General features: G+C 40.7%; 1 long non-coding RNA gene across 1 annotated transcript in view; it reads left to right on the top strand.

The window, feature by feature from the left end:
- Positions 1 to 40: 40 nt before the first annotated feature.
- Positions 41 to 17,714, top strand: part of LOC108407071 (uncharacterized) — a 167,250-nt gene continuing 149,576 nt past the window's right edge. Inside the window, exons 1-4 of the long non-coding RNA XR_001855631.3 lie at positions 41 to 301; positions 8,136 to 8,215; positions 9,992 to 10,039; positions 13,351 to 13,446. This is a non-coding gene — a long non-coding RNA (uncharacterized lncRNA). The remainder of the gene's footprint in view (positions 302 to 8,135; positions 8,216 to 9,991; positions 10,040 to 13,350; positions 13,447 to 17,714) is intronic.

Here is a 17,714-nt window from a genome sequence, read left to right as displayed (position 1 = left end):
GCCGCTCCCTGGCCCCGCCTCTCCCGGCCAGAGCGGGCAGGGAGAGAGTTGAGGCTGGGGAGGTCTCCACCTCGAGTGAGGCACCTTATGGGGACGCTCCTATCCTCGTGAGGGGCTGCTTTGGAAGAGTTAGTTTTTAAATTTCTACCTTTTAAATTGTATCATGTCAGTTTTAATTGCATAAATGACTCAAGAAACATCAGTAGATGTCTAGAAGTGGGGCCAACTGTGGAAATGCAAATATGAACAAAGCAAGGTTCCCGCTCCCAAGACCTTCTTCACTGCGTATCTGGACCTGAAGGTCTGTGTTTTCACTTACCTCTAACAGAATTTAGTATTTTTTTTTCCGTCAGGAATGCAGGCAACAAATCCTAGTAGTGTTGGCTCTATGTGGCACTAATCGAAACCACAGAGAAATCACGTCATATGTGGTGGTTGTTTCTGTGTCAAAATGCTATTCATCACTACTTTGAAATTAAGATAATTTTTATTCTTACTTAAAGCGTTAATGAGAAGCACGTGTCTTCCTGTATCACTATAGTGGATCCCTGAAGTAGCCCGGATGATCCCCCAGCGCTGCCAGTGTTGACAGCTGACAGCTCTGGCCCAGTCTCTTTCCAGGAACTGCTCTCTGCCTAAGAACTGCCTCAGGCTAAACCACATCCCCTCCCTGGGGACAGGCTGCAGCCTCTGAGTGGTCTCTGCAAGGGTGCGGAAGCCCAGGCCTAGAGCTTCAAGGGCGACAGCTCAGAAGGGCAATCCCAGTTTCAGGGCGGAGGCTTCCATGGCAACTGGGAAACAGTTCAGCTCCTCCTTTGCCCAGGCCTCCCTCCATCACTCTCACAGCTGTTCAGGAGAGCACCCCTATGCACAAATCATGGAGTCTCGCTGGGTTAATGAGTTTAATTATGATTTGTGTTTGGTAAGGCCAACAGATCGAGAAATGACTGCCACTGAAGACAGTGTGTTATATCGCAGATTTCAAGAGAAGGAGTACACACCACATCACAGGGACCCCAAGTGGAAGCCCAGGTAGATCGCCAGGCACAGGGAGGGGGAACTGTGGGCAAGAGCCCTCACCAGGGTCTCCATGGGAAGGGACAGGGAGGCAGGGGAAGCAGGTTGTGGGTTGGCTCTTTTGAGTAACTTCAGCAGGCCGTGGAGCACACAGCTGTACCCTGGTTACAGTTACCTGGTGCCTGGCCCTGGGGGAATTAGGGCAGGTGAGGTGGATGGTGGCCCAGAGTATGAAGCCCAATAAGGAGGTGGCTGGGGGCTGTGGATTCAGCTGCTCAAGAAGGAGAACTGACCAGCCTCTAGGTAGGTCCTCAAAACTGGCTCAGACATTATTTTTTTTTAAAGTCTATTATGTTAGTGTGTATTTCTTGGAGAACCTGGTCTTTAACCATCAAAATCTGTTTTTTTTCTATGTTGAAAACTATTTCAATATAATTGTTTTCTTTAGTAAATTCTTGTATTTTGTTTTATGCATATACAAATATTATTCTGAGAAGATACTCATAAACTTTACCAGACTCCAAGGGGGCATATGGCACAAAAAGGGCAAAAACCTTTGGTAATGGGAGAGATAGGCATGCAAATGAATAACCAAATTCACCTCCAATACATGTGTATGCAGACTATTATGGCAGAAAGGAAGAAGTGACTGTTGTGAGGGTGATGGGCCAGAAGTGGATGGGAAGAAAGAGCAAGTCATAGAGGGCTTTATGGAGAAGGAGTGACTGAAGCAGGTGTGAAAGGAGAGGGGTAGGCGGTCTGAGGGCAGCTGGGACACCTTCAACCTGTTTCCACTCTCCGAAGGCAAAGCCCAACTGCGCTTTAATCTTTCTTCTAGTTTGTCTCTCTGCCTTTCGACCACATGCTAACACAAGCAGGCACACGCAAGCACACTTATCCCTCCCCTAAGCCAGCAGCTCTGTTCAAGTTTGGACGAATTGTAGTTTAGTGTTTACATTATTGTGACTATGAAAATATTTGTAATAACTGATGGTGAATTTTCTTTCTTGTACAACTTTTTCACTACAATTTAATACTTACTTTGTTTTGTCCCTTGGTCTGTCTAGTTTTTAATACTAAGCCCTCCATTTCCTGTGAGCATTGTAAATCTCCTCTCAATGCATTCAACTATATCAACTACTCTGTATGTTTCACTGTTTTTCCTGGAGACCTCACTCTCAGATAACCTCTCCTCTGCCCAATTCTAGACTGTTTGGAAATGACTTCAACCCGTGTCTTTGTGGGGCTTCCTTTCAGCCTTTTCCTACCCTGGGTTGGATCTCTGGTTCTTGGATATCGTGTATTCATCTTTACATTGCTTTGGGAGCATATCAGTTTTTGAGATCTTGACAATCAGAAAATGCCTGTGTTTTACCCTCCCACTTGGTTGGTATTTTGGCTTTGTGTAATTCTAGGATTAGAAATATTTCTCTCAGAGTTGTTAGGCAGTTGCTTCATTTTGCCTTCTAGTTTCCATGGTTGATGCTGAGAAGTCAGATGTCCTCTTCTTTCCTTCCTCAGTATTTTTGCATCTTCTTCCTTCCAGTGGCCCCAAAAGTTGTGGGCCTCTTTGCGTTCACTGGCCTGGCATTTGATGGGACCATTCATTCTGGAAACCCATATCCTTCACGTAGGGATATTGTCTTGTATTGTGAATTTTTTTCAGAACATGTTGCCCTCTCTTTCTTCATTCTCTCTTTTCAGGAACCCCTGTTTGCTCATATGTTGGATTCCTAGACTGACACTCTAATTTTCTTATATTTTTCTCTTATTTTCTGTCACTTTTTCTTTTTGTTTTACTTTTTAGGAGAGTTAAAAAAAAATTTTCCCAACTATTTCATTAGGTTTATTTGTATTATCATGTTTGAATTTCTGAGATGTGTGTGTATGTGTTTGTATGTGTATGTATATATGCATGTGGGGGGTGGGGAGTATCTGCCTGTGTGTGTACATACTACAAAACCGTGCATGTAGGTTTTCCAGTCCATGGTAATGGCGTATGAACTGTTGCTGTCTGCTCTGAATGTTTAACAGAGAGAATGAACTGAAGTTCTTTTGTAGTTACAAACTGAATTTATGACTAGTCCTGGTTAAATGAGTTCCCTTTCCAACCCTACAGCTGCTTATGTTTACAAAGTGCTGCTATTATATTTCTGAGAGTTCCTCCCATTCCCTGCCTCTTGCACAATTCTCCCTTCTTTTCCATAATTCTGTTTCTCCTGTAATTCCTCATCTCTCCCACAATTCTCCATTCTCTCTCACAATTCTCTGTTCTCTCATAATACTGTTTTTTCACAATTCCCAAATTTCTCCCACAATTCCTTCTTCCTACAATTCTGTTTTTCTCACAATTTCCTGCCTCTCCCATAAGTCCCCATCTCCTTTTCCAGAATTCCCTGTCTTCCACAATTCTTTATTCTTTCTCACAATTGCCTGTCTCATAATTCTCTGTTCTTGCCTACAGTTCTCTGTTTCTCCCACAATTCCCTGTCTTTTCCACAATTTTTGTGGTGGGAGTTGTTTTTTTTAAAGGTTTAATTGACTTTTAAAGGTTTAGTAAGGGCTATTCCAGTGTATCAGACACTGCTGGATGCTACAGAACTATTTTCTCCCTGCCTCCTTTTCTTTTTACACAAATGGTAGCATACTTCACATAGTGTTTTCACCCTTGTGTTTGTTCACCTAAATTATCTTTGAGATTTTCTGTGTCAGTATATAAAGGGTTCCTTTTTATTTTTAGATAACAGTTGTACACTATTCCAGTTGTATCGATAATACACTTTATATAACTGGTCTCTTATTAATGAGCTAAGTTGGGATTGTTTCCAATACTTTCCTATTACAAATAATACTACCATGAGTAATATTGTAGTTCAATCATTTCTCATATGTGTGAGCCTATCTGTGGAATAAACACTGAGAATCAAAATGACTGGGTCACAGGAATTTCCTTTTATCTTTGATGGACATCTGCAAACTACCCTCCATAGGTGGCTGTACCAATTGGCACTTCCCTCTAGAAATGTGTGAGAGAGCCTGTTTCCTCCCACCTTCATCAACACAATGTATTGCTCTTTTTGTTGTTGAATTGTAAGAACTATTTACATAGTAAAATAATTGACTCTTTTTCTATAGTATCACTATTAGTCTGCCTGGGCCATCATAACAGAATAACATAGACTGGGTGGCTTAAATCACAGAAATCTATTTTCTCAGAGTTCTGGAGGCTAGAAGCCAAATGAAGATCAGGTGCCATCAGGGTTGCTTTCTGGCGAGGTTTCTCTTCCTGACTTTCAGACAGCCACTTTTTTGCTGGGTCCTCACTTGGCCTCTTCTCTGCACATGCAGAGAGGGAGCTCTCTGGTGTCTCTTCCAATAAGGACATCAGTCCTATCAGGTTAGGACCCTATCCGAATGTAAATTGGTGCAGCCAAGTGGAAAGCAGTATGGAGGTTCTTCAAAAAACTAGAAATACCATATGACCCAGTAATTCTACTTCTAGGAATTTACCCAAAGTAAACAAAATCCCTGATTTGAAAAGATATATGCATGCATATGTTTATTGCCATATTATTTACAATAGGCAAGGTACGGAAGCAACCAAAGTGTCCATCAATAGATGAACAGATAAAGAAGATGTGGTACATGTATACAATGGAATATTATTCAGCCATAAAAAAGAAAGAGATCCTTCTACTTGTGACATCATGGATGGACCTAGATGGTATTATGCTAATTGAAATAAGCCAGGTGGAGAAAGACAAATACCATATGATTTCATGTATTTGTGGAATCTAAAAATGATACAAAACAGAATGAATAAAATAGCATTGGACTCACAGACACTGAGAAGTGACTGATGGTTACCATGGTGGGTGGGTGGTTGGAGTGGGTGGGAGAAATAGGTGAAGAGGATAAAGAGGCACAAAATCTCAATCATAATATAAATTAGTCATGGGGATGAAAGTAGAGTATAGGGAATAAAATCAATTCTAACATCTTTCTTTGTTGACAGTAACTGCACTAGGGGTGAGGATTTAATAATGTGCATAACTGAATTAGCACATATAATATAGGTGTGTCATGGGGAAGGCAGTATAGCATGGAGAAGAAATAGTGACTATAGCATCTAATGCTGATGTACAGTGACTGCAGTGGGGTGTGGGGGGGACTTGATAATATGGGTGAATGTTGTAACCACAGTGTTGCTCATGTGAAACCTTCATAAAACTGTATATCAATGATACCTTAATAAAATAAATAAATAAAAATAGAAATATGTATATAACTGTTGAATCACTATATTGTATACTTGAAGCCAATATATTGTATATCACCTATACTTGAATAAAAAATAAAGATTCGGGCCCCACCCTTATAACCTCATTTATATCTGTTTATTTATTTATATTGAGGTGAAATTGGTATAAACGTTAGATTAGTTTCAGGTATACAGCATAGTAGTTCGATATTGGCATGCACTACAAAGTGATCAACACAGTAAGTCTGGTTACCATCCATAATCATACAACTGACCCCCTTCACCCTTGTCGCCCACCTCTCAACTCCCTTCCCCTCTGAAAACTGCCCATATATTCTCTGTATCTCTGAGTTTGGTTTTAGTTTGGTTGTTTTTTTACATTCTACATGTAAATGAGCTTATATGACATTTGTCTATTACTGTGTGATTTCATTTAACTTACCTCTCTAAACACCTATCCCCAAATATAGCCATCTTTGGAGTGAGGGCTTCAACGTATGAATTTCAGTGGGGACACAATTCAGTCCATAACAATGAGTCAGAAACATTTTCTGTTTGTCATTTTTCTTTTGTTTTTGCTTGTGGTGAGTTTTGCTTTGAGTAATTTTCATTACTAATTTTACAGTCTTTTCTTTTATGGTTTCTGGGTGTTGTGGCATAATTAGGAGTACTTTCTTTTAGGTCCTAAATGATTCTTCCAAGTTTTTTCAAATTATAAAAATTTTTCACTTTTTACTTTGAACCATTGATGTAGTTGAGATTTATCCTGGTGTAAGGAATAAGGTACAGCTCAATCCTCTATTTTTTTTACTCAATTATATAAGGACTATTTATGCAGTAAACCACCCGCTCAGACATCCTGACACACATACATAGATTTGAGCTGTCTCCTCATTAGTAAGACATTAAATGCTCATGTGTACTTGGATCTATTTTTGGACTTTTACTCTGAGTTACTGTTGTATCCATGGACACGCCAATACCACATTAGTTTACTATTGAGATCATCTGGCACATCGGTCCCCTCTCATTACTTTCATTTTCAGAAATTTTCCTGATACTTTTGCTTGCTTATATATCTGAATGAAATTTTGCATCAGCTGGCCAACTTAAAAAAAAATCTGGATGGTAATTTTATCCGGATTCTGTAAAATCTATATATTAATTTAGGAAGGTAACTCTTTAGAAAAATGAATCATCCGATACAGGAATGTGCAGTGCCCTCTCAAATGTTCAAATCCTCTTTTGTGTTCCTCAATACCATTTTAAAGCATCTCTTCAGATCCTAAGTATTTCTTGTTGAGTTTATTCCCTGGTATTTAAACTTGTCATTTAAGGGAAATCTTTTCTTTCCTCATATATCCAAATTTATTGTTGGTATGTTTATGAGAATGATTAACTACATTCATCTTATGTTATGCAAATGCTTTGAATTCTTTTATTGTCTTTAGTCTTATTTTTTGTTTATCTCATATTTTCTAGGGATTCTTTCATATAATCTCAACTAATAATAGTTTTACTTTCTCATTTGCAAGCCTAGTGCCATAATTTCTTTTTCCTGCTAATTGCATGGGTTAGGACTTTACTGCAAAATATTGAATAATGAAAGTAGTAGTGAACATTCCTAATTTTTGTGGGAATGTGTCTAATGTTATTTATCCATTAAGCAGTGTGTTAACTTTTAAATTGGCATAGGTACAGTTTTTATAAATCATGTTCATGAAGTATGCATCTATCTCTGTACTATTACGATTTTTAACAAAATCGACAAATGCTTTGGTGAATGCACTTCTATAGAAGATGGCAAAGGGGCTGTTTCCCATCTAGGTCAGTGTGAACTGAACCAGCACAGGCAGGAAGAGATGTCCAGAGGCAGAGGTGACCCTGGGAACATGAGTCCTGGAGGGGTACCCTACTGCTCAGGGGAACTTGATCTTCCATGCACCTGGAAATGCACATGAATCAGATCTTGAGCTCCAGGTGGTAGGGTGGCCAGGCCTAGCTGACAAAGGCTTACATTTTGCTAAAGGGTGAATTTTTTTTAATGAATACTGTACAAAATGTGGTGAGTTGATAATAAAACATTCTGTGGTCTTAAAGTTATATATGTGGGTTTGTGTCTGCACAGTTGCTTTTAATTTTATAGTTTAGAGCAGTGCTTCTCACACTTTAATGTACCTACCAATCCCTCAGATATCCTGTTAAAATGCAGATTCTGACTCAGTAAGTCTGGATAGGGCATGAGAGTCTGCATTTCTATGTCTCACAAGCGCCCAGATGATGCTAACGCTGCTGGTCCTAGGACTACACTTTAGGGGGCAAGGTTTCAGAGAACCCCATATGTTGTCCATAGAAAAAAGTTCAGAGATAAGAGTAAGCATTTGGAAACAGGTATAGCAGTTTAAAAGAGTGATTTTATATCTGATGAGTCCAGTAATAAAGAAATTTGGCTTTGATTTAATGTTTGCTTTTTCATTTCATGTTTTTTTAATAAAAATATTGGTCTTTGAAATTTAAAAAAAACTAGATCTTCACTACAGATAATTCAAGAAGCACTGCTTTGAAGTACCTCCTAGTGAGAGAAAGTTGCTTATCTCCCTTCTTTCATGTGGAAGCAAGAGCATTTGTCTGAAGTTTTCAGTTACTCCAAATTTATTTAGCTTTGTAATATATTTAGTGAATAGAAGAGATGAGCATGGCTATTATATTCTTTATAGTAATAATATAATTATCCCCTAACTTTAAGTTATAATTCCAGTAGTAATTATCAGTCATAATAATATACTTGATTTATTTTTTTAATTCCCTTATAATTGCTCATAGTGGCCTCATCCTCTCTTTCATTGTGTTTTTGCAGTGTTATAGCTCTGAGCACCAAGCCACCTGAAGTGAGAGAGGTCTGTGTGCACCGACCTGTCCAAATATATTTTTCCTCTGGTGAGTCTGCTTTGATGCTGGAAATGTTAATACTGAGAAGTGGCTGCTAAAATGAAAATGTGCCCATACTCCTTGTGAAATATCATGAGATATGATATGTATTTTACTGTATCAGGTGAAATAGAACCAACTGATATATAATGCTAACAGTTACATATTTAAAAGAATTTCCACTTCCGGGAAACTCCTTTGAATTTGTCGTGTGTTCATATGCTTTGTTCTCTAGGAGCACTTGACAATATATATGAGAATTGTGGGGTGGAAAAAGGGTTAAAATTAAGAACATCCTATCTGTTAATTTAAGTATTTCCTAAAAATTGTGTGTGGGGGTGGAGGGCGATTATTTTAACAGGGAACAGCACAGTCTGGCCCCCAGAGCACTACAAGAAAACACTGTGAAAACCATCACTTTAAACATTAACTCCAATAGATTATATTTAATAAAAGTAATGCCACTAAAAACAAACCTGGGCAGCATGCTCAGGAAGACAAGTGAGTTTTTGATTACTGGGTGGTGTTTGTTAGAGACAATACCAGGTCCTTGGAAAATAATTATTTTTTACACCTTTCTTCATTGCTCTGTCTTCTCCCTTGCCCCCTCCCATCCTCTGTCCTTTCTTCCATTCTTGCCTCTCCACTATTCTCCTATCTTTTGCTTTTAACAAATTATCGAGCACCTACTATATGCAAGATACTATGCTAGATGCACAGAAAAAGTGAAAGAAAAGATGTGCTTTGGCACTAATAATGAGGCCCCCACACCACTGGGATTTAGGGTTCTCGAACAAAGGGGATTTGATGCAGTTTATCCTCCAAAGCCAAGGGGAGAGGGGTTGGCCAGAGGAGGAGAATGTTCTGGCCAGGAAGGAGACAAGATCTGAGGAAAGGAAGCGGAAGGACACACACTCCCACTCAGGATTTAGGAGTTTCAGGATGCTTACTGCATAGGAGGTTAGCACAGGGTTAGTGTTATTTAAAGGACGCGAGCCTGTCCTCTAATTTAAAAGGGGCCTGGGGCTGGGGCATAGCAGGCGGTGAACCAAAGGAATTTACTGTGATCTGAAAAAAGAGCTGAAGTACTAAATCCCTTGCGGGTAGGGAGGCAAAAACCTTCCCTTGTTTGAGTTGAAGACAAGCCTCTTCAGTCTGGATGTGCCTTCCTAAATCCCACTTCTTCCTTTTCTGGAAAATGAGGTGAAATGCTTATACCAGCCTCTAAAAAGCATTGACTGAATTTAACGTGAATTTGTGAGATTATGCTATAAAAATATTCCTTGGCTATTTCATATGTATATGTTCTCTCTCCCTCAAAATAGTTTGTATTTTTGGAATCCCACTTATCCCACAATTTGATTTTCAGAGAAAACATTCAGTGGCTGTGGCTGGATGAGTTCTCATCTTTAGGCAGCCAAGGCCAACTAGGTCTCTAGGCCATCTTGATTCCCCCTGCTGAGAGTTTTTCTGGATTTAGTGATTTGGTTCTGGTTATTTCCTACCTAGTCTCTGAGAGTGGAGCCGCAGAAAAGAGCCCAGACTGAAAAATCTAAAAACTCTCTTTTGCTTTGAGAACCATGAAGGCAGGTACTGCACCTTCATCCTTCTCTTCTCCTTGATACCTCTCACAGTGTCTGGCATGGGCCTAATGTATACATGGATGGGGGTGTAGAATACCTTCCTGACTACAGGAAGGGGAAATAAAGCCCACAACACACTACCAAGCACAAGTGCAAAATGTGTTGTAGTTAAGACATGCTTTTTCCTCTTTGTTTTCCATAGGACACCTTTCCAAGCCTGTCTAATGGATGGTGGGAGGATGGACTGACGGTGAGTGGGCAAATGGATGAGGGGACGGGATGACAGGTGGGTGGGCGGGGGATGAATTAAATGTTGTGCATCCATTCCTACTGACCTTTGAGACTTCACTGTCATCAGCAACTCTATCACCTATTTCTGAATTTCATCTGGTTGAAATTTAAAATCACTAAAATTTTATTCAGTTGAATCTGTCACTTTTTGTGTAATCTGCTGAAAGTTTTGACAGCCTGACAGTGATGTGTCAATTTACTTTGTGTGGGTCTGTTCTGATATTGGGTTTTGCAAAGTTATACATAATGGTTTATAAACCTTCATTTTTTGGCTTTAAATGTTTTCTCACCTTCTTGGACAATGTTATAAAACATTTTATGGTGGAAAGGTTGACAAGGGGATAGGATGAGTTAAAAAATTATACTTAACAACAGTGATTGAATTAGACCAGAAAAATGGAAAACCAGATCCAGACCCTCTAAATTAAAAAAACACTTATTTGGGGTAATTACATTAGTATTGGACTTTGCAGCTGTGATAGGTAGGAATTTTTTTCAAGGGGCATCGGACTGGTGACATCTGACAGTTGCATGATTCTTGTCAGTTGCATGAAGCTATGCCCCTGTGTCCCAGCAGCTATTAACTCGACATTACTAAGATGCCTACACAAACATTTCATTATTTTCAGTGTGAGAATTTAAAAAATATTTAGAATTTTTAAAATTATGAATTATAAAAAATATATAAAAATTACATTATACGTTATAACGTATTTGTATTTTTAATAAAAATTATAAAAAATATTAAGAATTTTTAAAACAGCTTTGGAGGAAAGAATCGTAACCTAAATTTTTCAAGAGTAAGAAAATCCCTAATGAACAGATTTAAGAAATTGCCACTGGGGGGCAATGGAAGTTCAGAAACTGCCCTGCTAATCCCTGAGGCTACCAAGCACTTTAGCTGGTTTATTTATTCAAAGCTGGAATTTGGACGTGCAAACCACCAAGCTCAGGGAAATTCCTCGATGAGAAACACAGCCCTGGGAAAAACCTACCAAAGTGGAATTAGCACCTTGGCGGACTGCCTTTAACACAAAAAGCCTTCCTTCCTCGTGTGTCTGAAGAATTGACTCCAGTTGCCATCAGTCTGAAACAGAGGAAACTAAGTTAAACAGCAAAGAAATGAGACAACAAAGAAGGGCACTTGTTTCTCCTTACCTGCAGACACATATAGGTGCACAGCGTGAGTGACGCTAAGGCATCTCACAGCCACTGATCCAAGTGGATCTGTGTTTTGGCTAGTGTGTGTGGTTCAGGAAAATCAGGAACTTCCTTGAGGGAGGAGGGAGGTTGTAGAATTTACCTTAGGAAAACTCTGAATCATTACCAACACTTCAGGTGACAGTTAAACAATCTAGTGAGGCAGAGTTTAGACATGTTTAGGAAGGCTCCTTTTGGAAAACAGAGGAAAAAAGTGTGTCTTCACTGCAGCGCTAGCGTTACAGCCTCTTGGTGGTGTGCCGTGGGCTTTATTTCTCCTTCCTGATGACCTCTGCAGTGCTTGGGACCACTGGTAGGTTTGGGGTCCAACCCTGGCACCAGAATTTGGCCAGCCCACTCCATCAAGCATTATCAATATGGGGGTGTTCAGCCACCAATCCTACATGGTCTTCTCTTCCTTTCCAAGTATAACTCCAGGGAAGAAATTTTTTCCCAGCCTGGGACAAATTACCTTTGAAACCAAAATTGGTCAAAGGGAGAAATAAAGTGAGAGAAATCTGTTTATTGCTTATAAGCAGTTGTCCACTTCTGCTTGCCTGTCTCTCACAACCTGGCTGCAAAAAGGGACCCACCCAACCTCTCCAGTCCAGATATGTTCTTGCTCCCCTTCATAATCATCTATTGATATGGAGATGGACTACTTCTCTCCACCTCTTGGAAACATCTATTGATATGCACTAAGGTCAGGCAAGAGATTCTGAAAGTATTGCAGTTTTACCCACACCAAGGATACTGTCACCAGTACAAGGATTTTGTCCTGCTTCCACTCCAAGAGGGGCCAAAGGACAGGGAGATGTGGAACTTAAGAAAGCAATTCTGCATGTGCTTTTGTACATAAGAGAGGACTTAAATATGTCCAATAAATATGTTGCAGCCCATGTCCCATATGCTCTCCATTTCTAGAGGCCTCCAACCTGGCAGAGGGACAGCCTGGGAGTTGTAAGATTGCAGCTTGGGTGAAGACCCGTAGATCCCAATGCTCAGTGCCCTGTGCCCTCTGGAAGTTGCTGATACATGTTTCTGAGGACACTCAAAAAATCTGGGAGTGTATTATATTAATGAGGACATTTGGGTTTTGAGTGAGAAGCCCAATTGAACTAATTAAGCAGAAAAAGGAATTCATTGGTTCATATCCCTAGTAAGTCCAGGGGTGGGTGAGGCCTCAAGAGGGCTGCCTCCCTCTCTCAGCTGTGTCCCTCGGTGTGATGGCCTCTTTCCCAACTTCTTTACCATTCTGGGGAATTAGCTCCTGTCAGGTCACATATTCCCCTTGGATTGATTACTGTGTTCAGAGGCAGAGGGGGACAATATGATTTGCAGGGGTCTGGAGTGTTGTAGTTGACAGCCCACCAAGGACCACATGAAATGGGAGAGAGGATGTTCCTCAGAGGAATTGATGCTGGGCAGACTGAAGCAGCATGAATGTACATGCTGATAGAATCCAGGCAGGAGTACCGCCTTTTTGCATAAGCCCACCCACCATCTCAGAGAGACCTAGGTTTCATCTTACTTGAGCTACAAGCATTCTCTGGAGGACATCAGCAAGCCACAAGCCCACCTATTCCCTGACTCATCCCCTCAAAAAGCCCACCCAAAACCTGGCCATAAACAACCTCTTGGCCTGTTAGAGACACTTTTTTTTCCTTTGTTCTGCTGGCCAGAGCAGAGGGGGTCACTCTCTGGTTTAGCAATAAACTTGCCTGGACTGCCAAGTTTGCATACCCTCTTTTCCTTTGTGGGTAAAATTGTTACATTTCCAGAATATCTCGCCAGTCTTCAGTACATCTGCGTATCAACAGGCATTCAGAGGTGGGAAGAAGTATAGCTTTAGTGCATTTGCATCATTCCTCAGGGGTGGAGAGAAGTTCATCTCTGTATCAATGGGTAATTACCTAGGCAAGGAGGGTTTATCTATACCTGAGAGGGGAGGGGAGGGCCAGTTTTGCTTCTGCTGGAGCAGGAAAGAGAGCCGGCCTGGGACTGCAGTTTGTGAGCAATAAGTGGATTTTAAACTTTATTTCTCTCTTTGACTGATTTTGTTTTTTACAGGTATTTTGTCCAGGGATTTCCTCTTCCCAGACTTACATCCTTTCACATGCAAGTTGTGTATCTGTTTGGACAGGAAGACCAAGAAGCCAAGTAATGGTAAGAGATCCATCAGCCAATAGTAAAATTAATCCCAATTGCAGTTTTGCTTCCTTAAATTCTACCATAGGCCTAATGAAAAGGCTCTGGATTCTTGTAAATCATTTGGGGAATGTCTTTTACTAATTCAAAGAGGATCTAAAAACTTTTCTATTGACAAATGTCTCCATGAAAAGGAACCTGAACTGTAATCAATACAATACGGAAAGCACCATGCGTTCAATATCAGATGCTAAAAAACAAAGGGAACATGCTGTCTAATAATGAAAATGACTAACAATTGTATTTGGGACTAAGGGTCCAAAATTATCCCTGGAAACCCCTTAAGGTCTACGTAATTATTTGCAAGGCTCCTTTAATGCAAGTGATCTGTTTTCTATGTAAATCCTAATCGTACAGAACACATGTCCTGGAGTAAAACATAGACTGAAACAAGATAAAATTTCAAGGAACTGAAGGCCTAAACAGCTATAAGGCAAATGCTGATGAAGTGGGAATGGAGACAGTGGGACATTCCGCCCGAGTGACAGAAGTCTGCAAAGCTGAGAGGGTTGTCCGAAGCCACTGTGCTGATGAATGAACTGCCCAGGCTACAGGCTTGGCAGCCACATTCACAGGTGATACCGATTGCAATTCTGAGGTCCAGGAGGGCAGCCTGGAGCCCTGCAGTGGGGTAGCCTGGGAAGGGTGGCCTTCCACTGTTGCAGTTCCTCTCCAAGAGTATTGGCTGTGATTGTAGAAGTCACTTGACCTCCCAGACCCTCCACTGCCTCATCAGTGAAGTGGAAAGAATACCAGCCTCTGGAGCTGTCTTGTGGATGAAATGAGCAATCATATATTGGCCTAACCTGGGAGTCAGCACACTTTTTCTGTAAAGGACAGGAAAGTAGATATTTTGGGCTTTGTGAACCATAGCCTCTGTTGCCCTCGGCTGTTGTAGCAATTGGCAATATGTAGATGATGGCCAATGGTTTATGTATATGTATTGATGGCCAATAAGTTTATCTACAAAATAAAGGTGGCCTTGGAATTCAGTCTGCAGGCCATCCTCTGCTGCCCCCTGGTGTAACTATCTTAGCTCCTCCCTGTTCCCTAAGTGTACTTCCTCCTTGCTCACCCTGTTAACCCTCCTGCCCCTATCCCACCCCTCCGAGGGAGTACATCCTTTCTGGTCTGAATTGTGCTTCCCCCATTCATCTGTTGAAGCCCTAACCTCAGATGGGACTGCATTTGGAGAGAGGGCCTTTAAAGAGGCACTTAGAGTTAAATGAGGTCCTAAGATTGTGGTGCTAATCCTGTAAGACTGGTGTCCTTATAAGAAGAGGAGGAGACACCAGAACTTTTTTCTCTACCCTGTGAAGACACAATAGCATGGCTGTCTTCAAGTCGGGAAAAGAGCTTTTGCCAGAACCCAATCCTGATGGCACCGAGGTCTGGGAGGTCCCTGCCTCCAGGACTGTGAGAGAATAAGTGTCCATAGTTTGAGCCACTCAAGCTGTGATGTTTTGTTATGACAGCCCCATAGACTGATACAGCGACCCATGAATTAACTGTATGAATGCTGTGGCCAACTTAAATTTCTTTCTTCCCTTAAAAAAATTTTTTTATCTCTCTCAGATCGAGGTAAAAACATCTGCCCTGCTTATCTAACAAAATTTTTGTGAGGCTTAAATTAAATTAAAAACACAAGGTGCAATATAGTGCAAATGATTACTGAGGCATTTCTCTTTAAGTTCTATCACTGATATTTACAAATGTAAACCACCACCTGGGGCAGCAAATCTGGACCCAAAAGTTGAGGCTTTTTTCCCCCTAAGCAAGACTACTGGGTCCATGGAGTGGTGTTTGTCTCTGCTTGTGGGCTTTTATTCTTTGAGAAGTAAGAGGGCTACAAGGAGGCTAGAGGAGGAAACATGTATGAAAAGGATTCCAGTTCCAGTGCAAACAGAGTGCTTACTCTCCACTCTTTGATGGTCAGTGGCATCATGTCCTCATTCAGTAAATACTGATAAAGTCTCCACTCCAAGTCAGGTGCTGTGCTGGGTACAGTAGATACAGAAATGACAAAGACAGACAATGTCTCTGCCTTCAAGATGATATTCTAGTAAGGCATGCGTTCAGGCACACCTGTGTGTGTGTGTGTGTGTGTGTGTCTGTGTGTGTGTGTGTTTGTGAGAGAGAGAGAGAGGGCAGAGGGGCAGGGCAGGTCAGACTCAGAACAGAGAACAGTTGAATTAATAAAATAATTACAGACTGAATTAACGTCAGGATGAAAACCAACAGGCTGATGTGTCAGAAGTTACAGCGTGAGGCTAGCGGTAGACAAAATAAGCAGTCTTCATGTCCTCTTCATCTTCTCTTTCATCTTCTCTTCCCACAACCCTCATCTCCACAGCTTTCCAGCTCCTAGTTTCTCCAGAAAATGGTGAATCAAGATGATGTTCTTCTTGTTGGTATTATGCCTAATATACAGTTCACAATAGTAATAACAACTGTTGTTAACTGTGCTAGTGAGGAATACTGGTCAGGTATGTTCTAGAAGGTCTCTCAACTGGGATTTGTCTGATGCCATGCATTATTTCTTATTCTCATGACTGACCTTTGTTGTTGGTATGAATTATTCATGTCATCATTACAGATGAAAACACTGAGGCACAGAGAGGTTAAGGAACTTCCCCAAAGTTGCACAGCTAACAAATGCCAGAAGCAGTGATTCAAACTAACTTGAAGGCTGACATGACTTCATGCCACACACTTACTTTGCCTGCCTGGCCCCTATCTACTGAATTCCTGATAGTGAAAATTCCCTTCAAGGCTACCAGGGTGATTCTTTTTGTAGTTGTTCTTGCATATAGTTTTACACGATTTACTGATATGTTTGATTAGATTAGAACAGTTTCCCCAATCAGTTATTTATTGAATTGATTATTTTTGTAATTTCAGTAGCTGTGTTCTTAGGGCCATTGGTTAATCCAGAAAGAACATCATGAAAAAGTATTCAAGACCCTGTGTTTCTAGAACTGGTTCTCAAACTGTGTTCACTTGGAGTCCATGAGGGTCACCTGGGCTGCTTGTTAAACATGCTCTTCCTTGGGGTCAGGATGACCACTTGTCCTGCTTTGGCCAGGGTGGACCAGTTCCGAGGATGTGGGCTTTCTGTGCCAAAAACCAAACCAGGACTGTCTCAGGCCAAACCAGGGTGGTCGGTCACCCTACTCCAGAGCCACTGTGAATTGCTAGGGTTCGGCAGTCTGCTTTGAAACAAACCCTCCAAAAGATTATTCTAAGCATACAGAAATCAGAGAGCCACTATACCAGATATGGGAATGAATTGCTGAAAGAACTGGTGACCAGTTTCTGGAGATATTGAGAAAAGATAGATTTTCATCTGTTTGGGTATGTTTGATTCTGTCTGAAATTGAAGTAGAATAATATCACCCAGCCTCCAGCCCATATAACATCAGTTGGGACACTTTTTCATTCTTCAGGTAAGAAATAGGCACTACTTTCCCATTAACACATTGTAGTTGAGGAATCATGGGGTCTCCCGAAAGCTAGAAGGTCCCTCTGAGGCCATGCCAGTTGGGATTAATGAATCTATGTTAACCTGGGGCAGGGGTTCTCCATCTTGGCATCTCAGTGGAATCACTGGGGAGAGTTTTAAACTCGTAACATGTAGGCCTAACTCAGACCAATTTTGCCAGAATCTCTAGGATTGGGATCCAGGCACCAGTAATTTTATGGTTTGAGAACCATGGATCTAAAGCAGCACTGGTTGGGAGTGAGCCATAATTTCCTAGTAGTCACATTTTAAAAGTAAATGAGAAGCACGTGAATTTTAAGAACATACCTGAAATTTTATCACTTTAACCTACAATCACTATTAAAAATTATCATTGACATATTTTACATAAATTTTTTTCATGCTAAGTCTTTGAAATCTGGTGTATATTTTATACACTTGAGCACTTCTCAATTTGGATGCTAAATCTTCAACAGAAATACCTGATTTGTATTTAGATTCTTATACCTGAGTTGTTCTAGACATATTTAAAAGTATTCCAATTACTGAATTCGGTATTAGTTTTAAATTTTTAGTGAATTAAAATGAAAAATGCAACTTCTCTGTCTCACTAGTCAAATTTCAATTGCTGAATAGACATGTGGCTGATAGCTTTGATTATGGATAGCGTGGATCTAGGGTAGTTAGTTTGGGCATACAAATTACTGGGCAATCTGGTTAAAATCTATGTTCTGATGCAGGAGAT

This window comes from Manis javanica, chromosome X (genome assembly GCF_040802235.1).
Source record: "Manis javanica isolate MJ-LG chromosome X, MJ_LKY, whole genome shotgun sequence".
NCBI lineage: Eukaryota > Metazoa > Chordata > Mammalia > Pholidota > Manidae > Manis > Manis javanica.
This window is presented reverse-complemented; position numbering and strand designations above follow the sequence as displayed.